The 21,506-nt window shown below is 46.4% G+C and overlaps 1 protein-coding gene across 1 annotated transcript in view; it reads right to left on the bottom strand.

Annotated features, from left to right (window-relative positions):
- Window positions 1–21,506, bottom strand: part of LOC115141753 (lysyl oxidase homolog 2A-like) — an 88,632-nt gene that overhangs the window by 56,277 nt on the left and 10,849 nt on the right. The window lies entirely within an intron of this gene.

Below are 21,506 nucleotides of genomic sequence, written 5' to 3'. Positions count from 1 at the left end.
CTGGGAACTGTCGCCGGAAGCTCTGGACTGGGAACTGTCGCCGGAAGCTCTGGACTGGGGATCGTCGCAGGAAGCCGGCACTGGTGGTACCGGACTGGTGACACGCACCTCAGGGCGAGCGCGAGGAGCAGGCACAGGACGTACCGGACTGCGGAGGCACACTGGGGCCTGATGCGTGGGACCGGCACAGATTGCACCGGACTGGTAACACGATCCTCCAAACGCCTGCGTTGCCGCATACTCCTCGCCAACTCCATTCTCCGGTATCCCTCCTCGCACTGTTCCATTGACTCCCAGGCGGGTTCTAGCACTCTCCCTGGGTCAACCGACCACCTCTCTACCTCCTCCCATGTTGTCACTGGGTCACACCTCGGCTCCGCCGACCACCCAGTGTGCCCCCGGCCCAAAAATATATTGGGCTGTCTTTTGGGCTTTCCTTGTGGCCGCGAACCCCGGCGCCGTCGCTGTTCTCCCTTCTCCCCTTGCGTCTCCCGCCAAGGAAGTGAATCCTGGCCTGCCAGGATTTCTTCCCAAGTCCAGGATCCCTTCCCATCCAGGATCTCCTCCCAAGTCCAGGATACACTCTCCTCCTGGGCACGCTGCTTGGTCCTGTTGTGGTGGGATATTCTGTCACGATCGTTTGTAGAAACGGACGAAGGCGCAGCGAATGTTGAGTTCCACAATTGATTAATAGTGAAACTTAGCAAAAACAATAAACAATAAACGAATAACGAAACGTGACGACAATGGAGTGCTGACATACAACTACCCATAAACACAGATGGGAACAAACACTACTTAAATATGATCCCCAATGAGAGACAACGATTACCAGCTGCCTCTAATTGGGAATCATACAAATCACCAACATAGAAACATGAAAACTAGAACACCCACATAGAAATAATAAACTAGAATAACCCCCTAGTCACGCCCCGACCTACTCCACCATAGAAAATAAGGACTCTCTATGGTCAGGACGTGACAGTAGTAGACACACACTTTCATTTAAAAACAGGAAGAATATAACTAACAAGTGGAGTCTTGTTAGCAACAGAGCCTTTCCAAGATTCCCAATTAGTGCCCTAGCCGCTACCCCCTAAGCTTAAGCAGTCCTGACCAAGTCTGAAAGACTTCACATGGACTTCCACATCTTGTTGTTGCCTCACCTCATTTACACTATGATAACAACTGCACATAAGGCCAGAGTTGTTCATGAATGCAACATGCCAAGCATGGATGAAAACATGAGAAACAACATCATTGCTTGCTAGCTATGCTTCACAATTCGGGGAAAGTCCTCAGCCTTGATGGATTTGGGACAGCTGTCGTACATCTGAGACGTTAGGGAAGGCAATAAAGAAGGACATTCAAATCAAATCAAATTGTATTAGTCACATGTGTCGAATACAACAGGTGTAGTAGACCTTACTTACGAGCCCCTAACCAACAATGCAGTTTAAAAAAGAAAAGAAAAGAAAGAAAGAATATATAAATTAACGTTCACAAGTTTGGGGTCACTTAGAAATGTCCTTGTTTTTGAAAGAAAATCCATTAAAATATCATTAAATTGATCAGAAATACAGTGTGGACATTGCTAATGTTGTAAATGACTATTGTAGCTGGAAACGGCAGATTTTTTACTGAATATCTACATAGGTGTACAGAGACCCATTATCAGCAACCATCACTTCTGTGTTCCAATGGCACGTTGTGTTAGCTAATCCAAGTTTATAATTTTAAAAGGCTAATTGATCATTAGAAAACCATTTTGCAATGATGTTAGCACAGCTGAAAACTGTTGTTCTGATTAAAGAAGCAATAAAACTGGCCTTCATCAGACTAGTTGAGTATCTGGAGCATCAGCATTCGGTGTGCGAGTTCATTAGAACGTGCGTTGAAGATGTCGTTCCCATAGCAACGATTAAAACATTCCCTAACCAGAAACCGTGGATTGATGGCAGCATTCGCGTGAAACTGAAAGCGCGAACCACTGCTTTTAATCAGGGCAAGGTGACTGGTAACATGACCGAATACAAACAGTGCAGCTATTCCCTCCGCAAGGCTATCAAACAAGCTAAGCGTCAGTACAGAGACAAAGTAGAATCTCAATTCAACGGCTCAGACACAAGAGGCATGTGGCAGGGTCTACAGTCAATCACGGACTACAAGAAGAAAACCAGCCCAGTCACGGACCAGGATGTCTTGCTCCCAGGCAGACTAAATAACTTTTTGCCCGCTTTGAGGACAATACAGTGCCACTGACACGGCCTGCAACGAAAACATGCGGACTCTCCTTCACTGCAGCCGAGGTGAGTAAGACATTTACACGTGTTAACCCTCGCAAGGCTGCAGGCCCAGACAGCATCCCCAGCCGCGCCCTCAGAGCATGCGCAGACCAGCTGGCCGGTGTGTTTACGGGCATATTCAATCAATCCCTATACCAGTCTGCTGTTCCCACATGCTTCAAGAGGGCCACCATTGTTCCTGTTCCCAAGAAAGCTAAGGTAACTGAGCTAAACGACTACCGCCCCGTAGCACTCACTTCCGTCATCATGAAGTGCTTTGAGAGACTAGTCAAGGACCATATCACCTCCACCCTACCTGACACCCTAGACCCACTCCAATTTGCTTACCGCCCAAATAGGTCCACAGACGATGCAATCTCAACCACACTGCACACTGCCCTAACCCATCTGGACAAGAGGAATACCTATGTGAGAATGCTGTTCATCGACTACAGCTCGGTATTCAACACCATAGTACCCTCCAAGCTCGTCATCAAGCTCGAGACCCTGGGTCTCGACCCCGCCCTGTGCAACTGGGTACTGGACTTCCTGACGGGCCGCCCCCAGGTGGTGAGGGTAGGCAACAACATCTCCACCCCGCTGATCCTTAACACTGGGGCCCCACAAGGGTACGTTCTGAGCCCTCTCCTGTACTCCCTGTTCACCCACGACTGCGTGGCCACGCACGCCTCCAACTCAATCATCAAGTTTGCGGACGACACAACAGTGGTAGACTTGATTACCAACAACGACGAGACGGCCTACAGGGAGGAGGTGAGGGCCCTCGGAGTGTGGTGTCAGGAAAATAACCTCACACTCAACGTCAACAAAACTAAGGAGATGATTGTGGACTTCAGGAAACAGCAGAGGGAACACCCCCCTATCCACATCGATGGAACAGTAGTGGAGAGGGTAGCAAGTTTTAAGTTCCTCGGCATACACATCACAGACAAACTGAATTGATCCACTCACACAGACAGCATCGTGAAGAAGGCGCAGCAGCGCCTCTTCAACCTCAGGAGGCTGAAGAAATTCGGCTTGTCACCAAAAGCACTCACAAACTTCTACAGATGCACAATCGAGAGCATCCTGGCAGGCTGTATCACCGCCTGGTACGGCAATTGCTCCGCCCACAACCGTAAGGCTCTCCAGAGGGTAGTGAGGTCTGCACAACGCATCACCGGAGGCAAACTACCTGCCCTCCAGGACACCTACACCACCCGATGTTACAGGAAGGCCATAAAGATCATCAAGGACAACAACCACCCGAGCCACTGCCTGTTCACCCCGCTATCATCCAGAAGGCGAGGTCAGTACAGGTGCATCAAAGCTGGGACCGAGAGACTGAAAAACAGCTTCTATCTCAAGGCCATCAGACTGTTAAACAGCCACCACTAACATTGAGTGGCTGCTGCCAACACACTGACACTGACACTGACTCAACTCCAGCCACTTTAATAATGGGAATTGATGGGAAATTATGTAAAATATATCACTAGCCACTTTAAACAATGCTACCTTATATAATGTTACATACCATACATTATTCATCTCATATGAATACGTATATACTGTACTCTATATCATCTACTGCATCCTTATGTAATACATGTATCACTAGCCACTTTAACTATGCCACTTTGTTTACATACTCATCTCATATGTATATACTGTACTCGATACCATCTACTGTATCTTGCCTATGCTGCTCTGTACTATCACTCATTCATATATCTTTATGTACATATTCTTTATCCCCTTACACTGTGTATAAGACAGTAGTTTTGGAATTGTTAGTTAGATTACTTGTTGGTTATTACTGCATTGTCGGAACTAGAAGCACAAGCATTTCGCTACACTCGCATTAACATCTGCTAACCATGTGTATGTGACAAATAACATTTTATTTGATTTTGATTTGATTTGTGGGTTCGATTACAGCCTCAAAATGGCCAGAAACAAAGGACTTTCTTCTGAAAGTCGTCAGTCTATTCTTGTTCTGAGAAATTGCGGCTATTCCATGCGAGAAATTGATCTCGTACAACGCTGTGTAGTACTCCCTTCAAAGAACAGTGCAAACTGCCTCTAACCAGAATAGAAAGAGGAGTGGGAGGCCCAGGTGCACAACTGAGCAAGAGAACAAGTACATTTGTGTCTAGTTTGAGAAACAGACACCTCACAAGTCCTCAACTGGCAGCTTGATTAAATAGTACCCACAAAACACCAGTCTCAACGTCAACAGTTAAGAGGCGACTCCGGGACGCTGGCCTTCTAGGCAGAGTTGCAAAGAAAAAGCCATATCTCAGACTGGCCAATAAAAAGAAAGGATTAAGATGGGCAAAAGAACACAGACACTGGACAGAGGAAGATTGGGAAAAAGTGTTATGGACAGAGAAATCAAAGTTTGAGGTGTTCGGATCACAAACAAGAATATTCGTTAGACGCAGAAAAAATGAAAAGATGCTGGAGGAGTGCTTGACGCCATCTGTCAAGCATGGTGTAGTATATACTGTACTCGATACCATCTACTGTATCTTGCCTATGCTGCTCTGTACTATCACTCATTCATATATCTTTATGTACATATTCTTTATCCCCTTACACTGTGTATAAGACAGTAGTTTTGGAATTGTTAGTTAGATTACTTGTTGGTTATTACTGCATTGTCGGAACTAGAAGCACAAGCATTTCGCTACACTCGCATTAACATCTGCTAACCATGTGTATGTGACAAATAACATTTTATTTGATTTTGATTTGATTTGTGGGTTCGATTACAGCCTCAAAATGGCCAGAAACAAAGGACTTTCTGAAAGTCGTCAGTCTATTCTTGTTCTGAGAAATTGCGGCTATTCCATGCGAGAAATTGATCTCGTACAACGCTGTGTAGTACTCCCTTCAAAGAACAGTGCAAACTGCCTCTAACCAGAATAGAAAGAGGAGTGGGAGGCCCAGGTGCACAACTGAGCAAGAGAACAAGTACATTTGTGTCTAGTTTGAGAAACAGACACCTCACAAGTCCTCAACTGGCAGCTTGATTAAATAGTACCCACAAAACACCAGTCTCAACGTCAACAGTTAAGAGGCGACTCCGGGACACTGGCCTTCTAGGCAGAGTTGCAAAGAAAAAGCCATATCTCAGACTGGCCAATAAAAAGAAAGGATTAAGATGGGCAAAAGAACACAGACACTGGACAGAGGAAGATTGGGAAAAAGTGTTATGGACAGAGAAATCAAAGTTTGAGGTGTTCGGATCACAAACAAGAATATTCGTTAGACGCAGAAAAAATGAAAAGATGCTGGAGGAGTGCTTGACGCCATCTGTCAAGCATGGTGTAGACAATGTGATGGTCTGGGGTTGCTTTGGTGGTGTTAAAGTGTGGGATTTGTACAGGGTAAAAGTTATCTTGGATAAGGAAGGCTATCACTCCATTTTGCAACACCCATGCCATACCCTGTGGACAGCACTTAATTGGAGCCAATTTCCTCCTACAACAGGACAAAGACCCAAAGCACAGCTCCAAACTATGCAATAACTATTTAGGGAAGAAGCAGTCAGATGGTATTCTGTCTATAATGGAGTGGCCAGCACAGTCACCGGATCTCAACCCTATTGAACTGTTGTGGGAGCAGCTTGACTGTATGGTACGTAAGAAGTGCCCATCAACCAAATCCAACCTGTGGGAGGTGCTTCAGGAAGCATGGGGTGAAATCTTACCAGATTACCTCAACAAATTGACAACTAGAATACCAAAGGTGTCACGCCCTGGCCTTAGTATTTTGTGTTTTCTTTATTATTGTGGTTAGGCCAAGGTGTGACATGGGTGATTATGTGTTTGTCTTGTCTAGGGGTTTTGTAGATTGATGGGGTTGTGTTCAGTGTAGTATTCTAGGTAAGTCTATGGTTGCCTAGAGTGGTTCTCAATCAGAGGCAGGTGTTTATCGTTGTCTCTGATTGGGAACCATATTTAGGCAGCCATATTCTTTGAGTATTTCGTGGGTGATTGTTTCCTGTCTCTGTGTTTTGCACCAGTTAGGACTGTTTCGGTTTTTCACGGTTTCTTGTTTTGTTTATGTATATTGTTCACGTAATCATCTTTATTAAAGATGTTCAACCATAACCACGCTGCATTTTGGTCCTCCTCTCCTTCCCAGGATGAAAACCGTAACAAAAGGTCTGCAAGGCTGTAATTGCTGCAAATTGAGGATTCTTTGACAAAAGCAAAGTTTGAAAGACACAGTTACTATTTAAATTAAAAATCATTATTTATAACCTTGACTATATTTAATTTTGCAACTAATTTCATGTATGTTTTCATGGAAAACAAGGATATTTCAGAGTCAATGTGCGGGGGCACTGGTTAGTCGAAGTAATTGAGGAAATATGTACATGTAGGTAGAGCATTTAAAGTGACTATGCATAGATGATAACAACAAAGTAGCAGCGGGGGAAAGAGGGGGGCAATGCAAATAATCTGGGAGGCCATTTGATTAGATGTTCAGGAGTGTTATGGCTTGGGGGTAGAAGCTCTTTAGGAGCCTCTTGGATCTGGACTTGGCGCTCCGGTACCGATTGCTGTCTGGTGGCAGAGAGAACAGTCAATGACTAGGGTGGCTGGAGTCTGACAATTGCTAGGGCCTTCCTCTGACACCGCCTAGTATAGAGGTCCTGGATGGCAGGAAGCTTTGCCCCAGTGATGTACTGGGCCACACGCACTACCCTCTGTAGTGCCTTGCGATCAGAGGCCGAGCAAATGCCATACCAGGCAGTGATGCAACTTGTCAGGATGCTCTCGATGGTGCAGCTGTAAAACCTTTTGAGGATCTGAAGACCCATTCCAAATCTTTTCAATCTCCTGATGGGGAATAGGTGTTGTCGTGCCCTCTTCATGAATGTCTTGGTGTGCTTGGACAATGTTAATTTGTTGGTGATGTGGATACCAAGGAACGTGAAGCTCTCAACCAGCTCCACTCCAGCCCCATCGATGAGAATGGGGGCGTGCATGGTCCTCCTTTTCCTGTAGTCCACAATCATCTCTTTTGTCTTGATCACGCTGAGGGAGAGGTTGTTGTCCTGGCACCACACAACCAGGTCTCTGACCTCCTCCCTATAGGCTGTCTCGTCGTTGTCGGTGATCAGACCTACCACTGCTGTGTCATCTGGAAACTTAGTGATGGTGTTGGAGTCGTGCCTGGCCGTGCAGTCATGAGTGAATAGGGATTACAGGAGGAGACTGAGCACACACCCCTGAGGGGCCCGCGTGTAGAGGATCAGCATGGCGGATGTGTTGTTACCTACCCTTACCACCTGGGAGTGGACCGTCAGGACGTCCAGGATCCAGTTGCAGAGGGAGGTCCATAAGGGTCCCAGGGTCCATAAGCTTATTGATGAGCTTTGAGGGCACTATGGTGTTGAACGCTGAGCTGTAGTCACATAGGTTTTCCTTTTGTACAGGTGGGAAAGGGCAGTGTGGAGTGCAATAAAGATTGCATCACCTGTGGGCGGTATGCAAATTGGAGTGGGTCTAGGGTTTCTGGGATAATGGTGTTGTGAGTCATGACCAGCCTTTCAAAGCACTTCATGGATACAGATGTGAGTACTATGGGTTGGTAGTCATTTAGGCAGGTTACCTTAGTGTTCTTGGGCACAGGGCCTATGGTGGTCTGCTTAAAACATGTTGGTATTACAGACTCAGACAGTGAGAGGTTGAAAATGTCAGTGAAGACACTTGCCAGTTGGTCAGCGCATGCTCGCAGTACACGTCCTGGTCATCCGTCTGGCCTTACTCACATTGGCTGCAGAGAGCGTTATCACACAGTCTTACAGAACAGCAAGTGCGCTCATGATTGTTTCAGTGTTATTTGCCTCGAAACGAGCACAGAAGTAGTTTAGCTCGTCTGGTAGGCTCGTGTCACTGGGCAGCTCTCGGCTGTGCTTCCCTTTGTAGTCTGTAATGGTTTGCAAGCCCAACCACTTCCGACGAGCGTCAGAGCCAGTGTAGTACGATTAGATCTTAGTCCTGTATTGATGCCTGTTTGATGGTTCGTCGTAGGGCATAGCGGTTTAAGATCGAATCGTACTACGGAGGGCATCGCAGGATTTCTTATAAGCTTCCGGGTTAGAGTCCCGCTCCTTGACAGCAGCAGCTCTAGCCTTTAGCTCAGTGCGGATGTTGCCTGTAATCCATGGCTTCAGGTTGGGGTATCTACGTACAGTCACATTGGGGACGACGTCATCGATGCACTTATTGATGAAGCCAATGACTGATGTGGTGTACTCCTCAATGCCATCGGAGGAATCCCGGAACATATTCCAGTCTGTGCTAGCAAAACATTTTGGTCCGACGGCCCCATCACCGCCTAATACATGTTCCTTTTTGGTCAGCCAAGTATGCATCAACCCTTCCTCCCTTCGCTCATTTTTCCATTGAAATTTTAGTAATTTAGCAGACACTCTTATCCAGAGCAACTTAAAGGAGCAATTAGGGTTAAGTGCCTTGCTCAAGGGCAAATCGAGAGATAATTCACCTAGCCAGCTCGGGGATTCAAACCAGTAACCTTTCGGTTACTGGCCCAATGCCCTTAGACACTAGGCTACCTGCCGCCCTCAAACCCTTCAACTCTTAAACCCTCCAACTCCATCTTGTCCCACAGAACTTGAGTTATCTGAAGCTCGAGTTTCCCTTTTTGTACTGCAGGGTGAATGTGAAGAATCAGATTTTTGGAAACAGACACCTTAGTTTGCCTTGTGGAATGCAACCTTTCCTCCCCCTGTAGCTGTATATGGACCTCAAAGGCCCACTTCCATCATGTTGGGTTATTATAACCGGTCGCTAGGCGGTATGTTGAAAATATGTTTGGCCGGGAGCAACAGACACAATCGTTATTGGTGTCTGGCAAGTGTTAGCAGCTGCTGCTTTGCTCTTCTAATGGAAGGACTTCACATCATGTCTTGTCATAACTCATAAGTACTTGGGGGAAGACCTCTCGGTCAAGACCTGCAATAACTCAGGGCAAGAACTCATCAAAACCTGCAATGACTTTACACTCTTAGAGCTGATTTCACAGATTAAGGCTAGTGCTGGACTAAAAGGTACTTTCAATTGAGATTCTCCATTGATCTTGTTTTTTAGTCCAGAACCAGGCTTAATCTGGGTCCAGGAAACTGGCTCTAAAAGCTTGACACACCAGAGAGTCCTCAACAAAGTTCATATTGCACGTTGCTGGTGCGTCTCTGCCAAGATCAATGCTGAAATTTCAACGTTCACGATCATGAAGCGTAATTAAAGATGTTATAGATACTGTAGGAAGGATCATTAAAAAAACTGCAAGGAAAAATCAGGAGATAACTCATGTGCATCCTCATTACATACATCCTAATTTCATAATAAAACTATACATCATACGATACAGTTTGTAACCCGGCCCCATGGAATATCCCTCCACATCGAGGCACCGCAGCATGCTCCTCCCAGCTGACCATCTGAGAATCAACTCCCCAGGCCTCTTGGCGATTGGTTCCACGTGTGGCATGCCATTATCCCCAGCTGCACATGCAGCATTACGTGAGCCGCCAACTTTGTAGAATCATGGTGTTAGTTAGCTACTGATAAACCAGGCTTCCTGCCCACCTCCTAATGTTTTGGTCTGAAGAGAGAAGACCCGCTTAGATGGCTTCATTTAATACATTTTTTGGCTTCTTGGAGGAAGGAACCGAGGACAAACAGATCGATACAAAGCAGGGACCAAATATCACACAACGACTCGTGCTATTATATACAAGACTAGCGTAAACATATGCAGAGATTCTCATTACCGACACACCACCACCAAGCTGATCTAGTTCCATTGTTAAAACATGGCTAACACTGACCAAAGAAGGTCACCATGAGGCGGCACTAAAGAAATGTTGACATCACTTACAAGAAATACTGAAGCTACAGTGGGGCAAAAAAGTATTTAGTCAGCCACCAATTGTGCAAGTTCTCCCACTTAAAAAAGATGAGAGAGGCCTGTAATTTTCATCATCGGTACACTTCAACTATGACAGACAAAATGAGGGGGAAAAATCCAGAAAATGACATTGTAGGATTTTTAATGAATTTATTTGCAAATTATGGTGGAAAATAAGTATTTGGTCAATAACAAAAGTTTATCTAAATACTTTGTTATATACCCTTTGTTGGCAATGACAGAGGTCAAATGTTTTCTGTAAGTCTTCACAAGGTTTAAACACACTGTTGATGGTATTTTGGCCCATTCCTCCATGCAGATCCTCTCTAGAGCAGTGATGTTTTGGGGCTGTTGCTGGGCAACACAGACTTTCAACTCCCTCCAAAGATTTTCTATGGGGTTGAGATCTGGAGACTGGCTAGGCCACTCCAGGACCTTGAAATGCTTCTTACGAAGCCACTCCTTCGTTGCCAGGGCGGTGTGTGTGGGATCATTGTCATGCTGAAAGACCCAGCCACGTTTCATCTTCAATGCCCTTGCTGATGGAAGGAGGTTTTCACTCAAAATCTCACGATACATGGCCCCATTCATTATTTCCTTTACACGGATCAGTCGTCCTGGTCCCTTTGCAGAAAAACAGCCCCAAAGCATGATGTTTCCACCCCCATTCTTCACAGTAGGTACAGTAGGTATGGTGTTCTTTGGATGCAACTCAGCATTCTTTGTCCTCCAAACACGACGAGTTGAGTTTTTACCAAAAAGTTATATTTTGGTTTCATCTGACCATATGACATTCTCCCAATCTTCTTCTGGATCATCCAAATGCTCTCTAGCAAACTTCAGACGGGCCTGGACATGTACTGGCTTAAGCACGGGGACACGTCTGGCACTGCAGGATTTGAGTCCCTGGCAGCGTAGTGTGTTACTGATGGTAGGCTTTGTTACTTTGGTCCCAGCTCTCTGCAGGTCATTCACTAGGTCCCCCCATGTGGTTCTGGGATTTTTGCTCACCGTTCTTGTGATCATTTTGACCCCACGGGGTGAGATCTTGCGTGGATCCCCAGATCGAGGGAGATTATCAGTGGTCTTGTATGTCTTCCATTTCCTAATAATTGCTCCCACAGTTGATTTCTTCAAACCAAGCTGCTTACCTATTGCAGATTCAGTCTTCCCAGCTTGGTGCAGGTCTACAATTTTGTTTCTGGTGTCTTTTGACAGCTCTTTGGTCTTGGCCATAGTGGAGTTTGGAGTGTGACTGTTTGAGGTTGTGGACAGGTGTCTTTTATACTGATAACAAGTTCAAACAGGTGCCATTAATACAGGTAACGAGTGGAGGACAGAGGAGCCTCTTAAAGAAGGAGTTACAGGTCTGTGAGAGCCAGAAATCTTGCTTGTTTGTAGGTGACCAAATACTTATTTTCCATCATAATTTGCAAATAAATCCATAAAAAATCCTACAATGTGATTTTCTGGATTTTTTTTTCTCATTGTGTCTGTCATAGTTGAAGTGTACCTATGATGAAAATTACAGGCCTCTCTCATCTTTTTAAGTGGGAGAACTTGCACAATTGGTGGCTGACTAAATACTTTTTTGCCCCACTGTAGATGACAGGGGTCAAAGGTAAAAACACAGCTCTGTTTGGGTTTGACATGCTCTGCTTGGATAGACGAAAGCAGGGGGTTAACACATACAGGGAGAATCTGCCTGGAGCAGAGCTGAACAACTGAGATGATTTATAAGGGCTAAATGCTAGGAGACACTTGAAAGTTTCAGTGTGAAATGAGATGGTCATACGCTAGTATATCATGACGTTTAAGTTTTGCTTAAATAACAAAAAATGTCTGTGAGTCTGAAATGATTATCAAGAGATGGAGAGAATTCAGTGTCTACTTTTACCACCAAAGGGGCATCAGTTTAGCTGAAATTATGGAAAGACAACTTTTAGTCAGCTGCAGGACTGATGTTTTTATTATAGACAACCTGTCATTTGTGGTAAATGCTTAATATAATAGCCCAATCTGTGTGGTCTTGTGTTCCTTTTTGACAGCTAAGTAGTGTAAACCACACACGCACACAAACAAGCCTTTGATAAGCAGAGAACCCCCAAAACACCCATAGACCTTGTCTGTGAGTTTAATTGTAAAAAGTTGAACTTAGGGACAGGATAGAGCATACCAAGATACTGTAGGAGAAAATATTTTGGGAAATATTAATAACTGAATTAGCATGTAGCACAGTTGTGTCTGTTTGGGTCTTGTTACATAAAGACATATTGACAAAGTTGGGTCAGGGCATGACCTGGTTGGAAACCCTGCATAGAATACCACTTCATCCCAGGAATGAATGGAAGACAGGAGCTACTTGTTCCTGTTTCTGACCCAAGTTCAGGCTTGGTGAAGAGGCAAAACGACACATTTTCCCAGTCCACTCCCCTGCTAGTTGAAAGACTGGTCAGTCCAGGGAAATATTTGCATAGTGTGGACAGTTATCTGTAATAACACCCATAGAGACGTAAATATAAAGAGGCACAAATAAACAGCGGGAGAGCGCCATTTGTAAGTCCAATTTTCACGTATAGCAGACATAGTATAAAAAGAACAGAGTGAAGTTTGAGGATAGGGATTAATCTATTGAACTAGGGACGGCAGGAGTTTTAGATTAGTGTCCAAGTACTCTATGCTAAACCAGGAATGCCACCCCCCTTTATTTAGCGCTATAAACCCATGCAGACTTTCCATCCCAGCACAGAGGTGCTCTCATCATCATGATGGGGTGGTATTCCCCGTGTGTGTGTGTGTGTGTGTGTGTGTGTGTGTGTGTGTGTGTGTGTGTGTGTGTGTGTGTGTGTGTGTGTGTGTGTGTGTTTCATCCACTATGTCATCATCTCCTCCGTACCAGTCAGCGGGGTCTGGGTCTCTGTGAGTCACCTGGTAAGCATCCCAGACACCAGAGAGGGGTTCTCAACTGGGCTGTCACCATGGTTACGCCAGAAAGAAGGGCCTACTGTGGTAAAGTTCTCAGGCCACAGACGGGCCATAGCGCGCTGAGCTTACATTTACATTTAAGTCATTTAGCAGACGCTCTTATCCAGAGCGACTTACAAATTGGTGCTTTCACCTTATGACATCCAGTGGAACAGCCACTTTACAATAGTGCATCTAGGTCTTTTAAGGGGGGGTGAGAAGGATTACTTTATCCTATCCTAGGTATTCCTTAAAGAGGTGGGGTTTCAGGTGTCTCCGGAAGGTGGTGATTGACTCCGCTGTCCTGGCGTCGTGAGGGAGTTTGTTCCACCATTGGGGGGCCAGAGCATCGAACAGTTTTGACTGGGCTGAGCGGGAACTGTACTTCCTCAGTGGTAGGGAGGCGAGCAGGCCAGAGGTGGATGAACGCAGTGCCCTTGTTTGGGTGTAGGGCCTGATCAGAGCCTGGAGGTACTGAGGTGCCGTTCCCCTCACAGCTCCGTAGGCAAGCACCATGGTCTTGTAGCGGATGCGAGCTTCAACTGGAAGCCAGTGGAGAGAGCGGAGGAGCGGGGTGACGTGAGAGAACTTGGGAAGGTTGAACACCAGACGGGCTGCGGCGTTCTGGATGAGTTGTAGGGGTTTAATGGCACAGGCAGGGAGCCCAGCCAACAGCGAGTTGCAGTAATCCAGACGGGAGATGACAAGTGCCTGGATTAGGACCTGCGCCGCTTCCTGTGTGAGGCAGGGTCGTACTCTGCGGATGTTGTAGAGCATGAACCTACAGGAACGGGCCACCGCCTTGATGTTAGTTGAGAACGACAGGGTGTTGTCCAGGATCACGCCAAGGTTCTTAGCGCTCTGGGAGGAGGACACGATGGAGTTGTCAACCGTGATGGCGAGATCATGGAACGGGCAGTCCTTCCCCGGGAGGAAGAGCAGCTCCGTCTTGCCGAGGTTCAGCTTGAGGTGGTGATCCATCATCCACACTGATATGTCTGCCAGACATGCAGAGATGCGATTCGCCACCTGGTCATCAGAAGGGGGAAAGGAGAAGATTAATTGTGTGTCGTCTGCATAGCAATGATAGGAGAGACCATGTGAGGTTATGACAGAGCCAAGTGACTTGGTGTATAGCGAGAATAGGAGAGGGCCTAGAACAGAGCCCTGGGGGACACCAGTGGTGAGAGCGCGTGGTGAGGAGACAGATTCTCGCCACGCCACCTGGTAGGAGCGACCTGTCAGGTAGGACGCAATCCAAGCATGGGCCGCGCCGGAGATGCCCAACTCGGAGAGGGTGGAGAGGAGGATCTGATGGTTCACAGTATCGAAGGCAGCCGATAGGTCTAGAAGGATGAGAGCAGAGGAGAGAGAGTTAGCTTTAGCAGTGCGGAGTGCCTCCGTGATACAGAGAAGAGCAGTCTCAGTTGAATGACTAGTCTTGAAACCTGACTGATTTGGATCAAGAAGGTCATTCTGACAGAGATAGCGGGAGAGCTGGCCAAGGACGGCACGTTCAAGAGTTTTGGAGAGAAAAGAAAGAAGGGATACTGGTCTGTAGTTGTTGACATCGGAGGGATCGAGTGTAGGTTTTTTTCAGAAGGGGTGCAACTCTCGCTCTCTTGAAGACGGGAGGGACGTAGCCAGCGGTCAGGGATGAGTTGATGAGCGAGGTGAGGTAAGGGAGAAGGTCACCGGAGATGGTCTGGAGAAGAGAGGAGGGGATAGGGTCAAGCGGGCAGGTTGTTGGGCGGCCGGCCGTCACAAGACGCGAGATGTCATCTGGAGAGAGAGGGGAGAAAGAGGTCAGAGCACAGGGTAGGGCAGTGTGAGCAGAACCAGCGGTGTCGTTTGACTTAGCAAACGAGGATCGGATGTCGTCGACCTTCTTTTCAAAATGGTTGACGAAGTCATCTGCCGAGAGGGAGGAGGGGGGAGGGGGAGGAGGATTCAAGAGGGAGGAGAAGGTGGCAAAGAGCTTCCTAGGGTTAGAGGCAGATGCTTGGAATTTAGAGTGGTAGAAAGTGGCTTTAGCAGCAGAGACAGAGGAGGAAAATGTAGAGAGGAGGGAGTGAAAGGATGCCAGGTCCGCAGGGAGGCGAGTTTTCCTCCATTTCCGCTCGGCTGCCCGGAGCCCTGTTCTGTGAGCTCGCAATGAGTCGTCGAGCCACGGAGCGGGGGGGGGAGGACCGAGCCGGCCTGGAGGATAGGGGACATAGAGAGTCAAAGGATGCAGAAAGGGAGGAGAGGAGGGTTGAGGAGGCAGAATCAGGAGATAGGTTGGAGAAGGTTTGAGCAGAGGGAAGAGATGATAGGATGGAAGAGGAGAGAGTAGCGGGGGAGAGAGAGCGAAGGTTGGGACGGCGCGATACCATCCGAGTAGGGGCAGTGTGGGAAGTGTTGGATGAGAGCGAGAGGGAAAAGGATACAAGGTAGTGGTCGGAGACTTGGAGGGAGTTGCAATGAGGTTAGTGGAAGAACAGCATCTAGTAAAGATGAGGTCGAGCGTATTGCCTGCCTTGTGAGTAGGGGGAAGGTGAGAGGGTGAGGTCAAAAGAGGAGAGGAGTGGAAAGAAGGAGGCAGAGAGGAATGAGTCAAAGGTAGACGTGGGGAGGTTAAAGTCGCCCAGAACTGTGAGAGGTGAGCCGTCCTCAGGAAAGGAGCTTATCAAGGCATCAAGCTCATTGATGAACTCTCCGAGGAACCTGGAGGGCGATAAATGATAAGGATGTTAAGCTTGAAAGGGCTGGTAACTGTGACAGCATGGAATTCAAAGGAGGCGATAGACAGATGGGTAAGGGGAGAAAGAGAGAATGACCACTTGGGAGAGATGAGGATCCCGGTGCCACCACCCCGCTGACCAGAAGCTCTCGGGGTGTGCGAGAGCACGTGGGCGGACGAAGAGAGAGCAGTAGGAGTAGCGGTGTTGTCTGTGGTGATCCATGTTTCCGTCAGTGCCAAGAAGTCGAGGGACTGGAGGGAGGCATAGGCTGAGATGAACTCTGCCTTGTTGGCCGCAGATCGGCAGTTCCAGAGGCTACCGGAGACCTGGAACTCCACGTGGGTCGTGCGCGCTGGGACCACCAGATTAGGGTGGCCGCGGCCATGCGGTGTGGAGCGTTTGTATGGTCTGTGCAGAAAGGAGAGAACAGGGATAGACAGACACATAGTTGACAGGCTAGAGAAGCTACGCTAATGCAGAGGAGATTGGAATGACAAGTGGACTACACGTCTCGAATGTTCAGAAAGTTAAGCTTACGTAGCAAGAATCTAATTGACTAAAATGATTAAAATGATACAGTACTGCTGAGGTAGGCTAGCTGCGTTGTTGACACTACCCTAATCAAGTCGTTCCGTTGAGTGTGAAGTTTCTACAATGCTGCTATTCGGGGGCTAGCTGGCTAGCTAGCAGTGTTGGTTACGTTACGTTGCGTTAGGAGAACGACAATAGCTGGCTAGCTAACCTAGAAAATCGCTCTAGACTACACAATTATCTTTGAAACAAAGACGGCTATGTAGCTAGCTATGTAGCTAGCTACGATCAAACAAATCACACCGTTGGGACTGTAATGAAATGAAATGAAAATGTGATACTACCTGTGGAGCGAAGCGGAATGCGACCGGAATGCGAAAGTTCTATTCAGTAGACGTTGGCTGGCTGTTGGCTAGCTAGGAGTGTCTCCTACGTTAAGGACGACAAAATAGCTGGCTAGCTAACCTCGGTAAATTAAGATAATCACTCTAAGACTACACACTCTAAACTACACAATTATCTTGGATACGAAGACAGCAAAGACAACTATGTAGCTAGCTAATACTACACTAATCAAGTCGTTCAGTTGAGTGTGATAGTTACTACAGTGCTACGGTAGCCGGTGAACGTATGCTAGCTGGCTAGCTGCTAGGCAGATAGGAGGACGACGAAATACGATAATAACGCAATTATCACTCTAAGACTCCACACTCTAAACTACACAATTATCTTGGATACGAAGACAGCAAAGACAACTATGTAGCTAGCTAACACTACACTAATCAAGTCGTTCAGTTGAGTGTGATAGTTACTACAGTGCTACGGTAGATGGTGAACGTGTTGGGCAGATAGGAGGACGACGAAATACGATAATTACGCAATTATCTTTGATACAACGACGGCTATGTAGCTAGCTAAGAAGAAATTGCTAAGATTAGACAAATCAGACCGTTGTACTATAATGAAATGTAATGAAAAAGTTATACAACCTGCAGACCGAAGGAGACCGAAGCGCGGATGAGCTCAAATGTATCTCGTTTCCTGCTGTAGGCGAATGTGAGCACACTAGTGGAAGATTAAAAATGTGGCCCACTTGTGTCACGTCTGTTGGCGTTGTATAATGTCACGTTTCCTGGCCTACTGGGTGGGATCCCCTTTCATCCGTCTGGTTCCATTCACATTTTCTCTCCTGAGCAAGTCTCAACCTAAAATACTTTATCAATGTCACTGTTGCCCTAATAGGTTTAATTTAACATGTTCAAGCTCTGGTTTGTTGTTAACCTTATGTAGACGTTTAAAGTCATTCTAAAGTGAAACTGAAATAAACAGTATTTGCAGAATTGCAAAAACTGCTTCTTTCTGTGAATTCAGGGCACTCCAAGTCAAAGTCAAAACTTAGTGTGATTTGATTTGATTTGAAACTTAGCTAAGGCTGTTATTCCAACTCCCAGAGAAGTTCCAAAATCAATACAGCTACAGTCAAACTTGAGTTGAACTAAACTCAAGGATTAGTGTTGTGTACAGGCTGATTAAAGTCACACAGACACCCTCTCAATGAATAAACATTACCAAAGATATGTGTCTCTGTTGGTGCTATGTGGACTTTCTCTACAGGAACTCGTGTTTGATTTAGCCTAAGTTACAATCACAGTCCAGACCTTTTAAGGGAACCCCCACTTGTCTGGATGGAATGTGAAATCATTTCTTATGAATATCTCATAAAGGATTACACAGACATCCTCCTGTTTTCTACCCTTCTACCTAGCTTTCTTTCTACCGTTCTACCTACAAATCAGCTGTGATAGACAATCTGGACCCTATCTTTTTAAAATGATCCACCAAAATTGTTGCAGCCCCTATTACTAGTCTGTTCAACCTCTCTTTTGTATCGTCTGAGATTCCCAAAGATTGGAAAGCTGTCGCGGTCATCCCCCTCTTCAAAGGGGGAGACAGTCTAGACCAAAACTGTTATAAACCTATATACATCCTGCCTCGGCCTTCCAATATCTTTGAAAGCAGATCTCCGACCATTTCGAATCCCACCGTACCTTTTCCACTATGCAATCTGGTTTCCAAGCTGGTCATGTGTGCACCTCAGCCACGCTCAAGGTCCTAAACGATATCACAACCGCCATCAATAAAAGACAGTACTGTGCAGCCGTCTTCATCGACCTGGCCAAGGCTTTTGACTCTGTCAATCACTGCATTCTTATCGGCAGACTCAACAGCCTTGGTTTCTCAAATGTCTGCCTCGCCTGGTTCACCAACTACTACTTCTCAGATAGAGTTCATTGTGTCAAATCGGATTGCATGTTGTCCGGTCCTGGCAGTCTCTATGGGAGTGCCACGAGGTTCAATTCCTGGGCCGACTCTTTTCTCTGTATATATCGATGATGTTGCTCTTGCTGCTGGTGATTCTCTGATCCACCTCTACGCAGATGACACAATTATGTATACATCTGACCCTTCTTTGGGCAATGTGTTTAACAAACCTCCAAACGAGCTTCAATGCCATACAACTCTCCTTCTGTGGCCTCCAACTGCTTTTAAATGCTAGTAAAACTAAATGCATGCTCTTCAATCGATTGCTACCTGCACCCGCCCGCCCAACTAACATCACTACTCTGGACGTTTCTGACTTAGAATATGTGGACAACTACAAATACCTAGATGTCTGGTTAGACTGTAAACTCTCCTTCCAGACTCACATTAAGCATCTCCAATCCAAAATTAAATCTAGAATCGGCTTCCTATTTCGCAACAAAGCCCCTTTCACTCATGCTGCCATACATACCCTCGTAAAACTGACTATGCTATCGATCCTTGACTTTGGCAATGTAATTTACAAAATAGCCTCCAACACTCTACTCAGAAAACTGGATGCAGTCTATCACAGTGCCATCTGTTTTGTCACCAAAGCCCCATATACTACCCACCACTGCGACCTGTATTCTCTCGTTGGCTGGCTACAGATTTGTTGCCAAACCCACTGACTCCAGGTCATCTATAAGTCTTTGCTAGGTAAAGCGCCGCCTTATCTCAGCTCACTGGTCACCATAGCAACACCCACCCATAGCACGCTCTCCAGCAGGAATATTTCACTGGTCACACCCAAAGCCAACACTTACTTTGGCCGCCTTTCCTTCCAGTTCTCTGCTGCCAATGACTGGAACTAATTGCAAAAATCACTGAAGCTGTAGACTTATATCTCCCTCTCTAACTTTAAGCATCAGCTGTCAGAGCAGCTTACAGATCACTAGTGGTACCTGTACACAGCCAATCTGTAAATAGCACACCCAACTACCTCATCCCCATATTGTTATTTATCTTCTTGCTCTTTTGCATCCCAGTATCTCTACTTGCACATCATCATCTGCACATCTATCACTCCAGTGTTAATGCTAAATTGTAATTATTTTGCCTCTATGGCCTATTTTTGCCTTACCTCCCTACTCTTCTACATTTGCTATTGTGTTATTGACTGTACGTTTGTTTATGTGTAACTGTGTTGTTGTTTTTGTGGCACTGCTTTGCTTTATCTTGGCCAGGTCACAGTTGTAAATGAGAACTTGTCCTCAACTGGCCTACCTGTTTAAATAAAGGGGAAATAAAAAATAAAAACCTCCCCTCTCTACCCTTCTACCTCCCTTTCTTTCTACCCTTCTACCTCCTGTCCTCTCTACCCTTCAACCTCCCTTCCTTTCTACCCTTCTACCTCCCTTCCTTTCTACCCTTCTACCTCCCTTCCTCTCTACCCTTCTACCTCCCTTCCTTTCTACCCCCCTGTCCTTTCTACCCTTCTACCTCCCTTCTTTTCTACCTCCCTTCCTTTCTACCCTTCTACCTCCCTTCCTTTCTACCCTTCTACCTCCCTTCCTTTCTACCTCCCTTCCTTTCTACCCTTCTACCTCCCTTCCTCTCTACCCTTCTACCTCCCTTCCTTTCTACCCTTCTACCTCCCTTCCTTTCTACCCTTCTACCTCCCTTCCTTTCTACCTCCCTTCCTTTCTACCCTTCTACCTCCCTTCCTCTCTAATCTTCTACCTCCCTTCCTTTCTACCTCCCTTCCTTTCTACCCTTCTACCTCCTGTCCTCTCTACCTTTCTACCCTTCTACCTCCCGTCTTTTCTACCTCCCTTCCTCTCTACCCTTCTACCTCCCTTCCTTACTACCCTTCTACCTCCTGTCCTTTCTACCCTTCTACCTCCTGTCCTTTCTACCTCCCTTCTTTTCTACCTCCCTTCCTTTCTACCCTTCTACCTCCCTTCCTCCCTACACTCTCGAAAAAACGGTACCAAAACAGTTATTCAGCTGTCCCGATAGGAGAACCTTTTTGGTTCCATGTAGAACCCTCTGTAGAAACTGTTCTGCACGGAACCCAAAAGGGTTCTACCTGGAACCAAAAAGGGTTCTTCAAAGAGTTACCTTATTGGAACAGCCTAAGTACCTTTATTGGTTCTAGATAGCACCTTTAAGAGTATACCCTTCCACCTCCCGCCCTCCCTACACTTTCCACTCACTCCTTCCTTACCCTTCCACCTTCCTACCTCCCTTACCCTTCCATCTTCCTACCTCCCTTACCCTTCCATCTTCCTACCTCCCTACCCTTCCACCTTCCTACCTCCCTACCCTTCCACCTTCCTACCTCCCTACCCTTCCACCTTCCTACCTCCCTACCCTTCCACCTTCCTACCTCCCTACCCTTCCACCTTCCTACCTCCCTACCCTTCCACCTCCCTCCCTGCTCTACCCTTCCACTTCCCTTCCTGTCTCCAACAGGTTGGAGCATGGAAACTGGGTTTGACGAAAGGGTTTACCGTAAGACATTTCGACACTAAATCCCTGATATCCAGAACTCCTTTCAAACGTTAAACACATATTCTCAGCTATTGCTCCACATCTGTCTTGCATTTCTGTGAAATTGCACCGTAACAGCATCCAACAAAAGCAAAGAAGCAATCATGTATGGTGTGTGTGTGTTGTTTGTATGTGTGTTTGTGCAGCCGTGTGTACATAAATGTGTGTGTCTGTATTTCTCTGTGCTAAC

This window comes from Oncorhynchus nerka, linkage group LG2 (assembly GCF_034236695.1).
Source record: "Oncorhynchus nerka isolate Pitt River linkage group LG2, Oner_Uvic_2.0, whole genome shotgun sequence".
NCBI lineage: Eukaryota > Metazoa > Chordata > Actinopteri > Salmoniformes > Salmonidae > Oncorhynchus > Oncorhynchus nerka.
The sequence above is the reverse complement of the archived record's forward strand: the minus strand, read 5'-3'. Positions and strand labels throughout refer to the sequence as shown.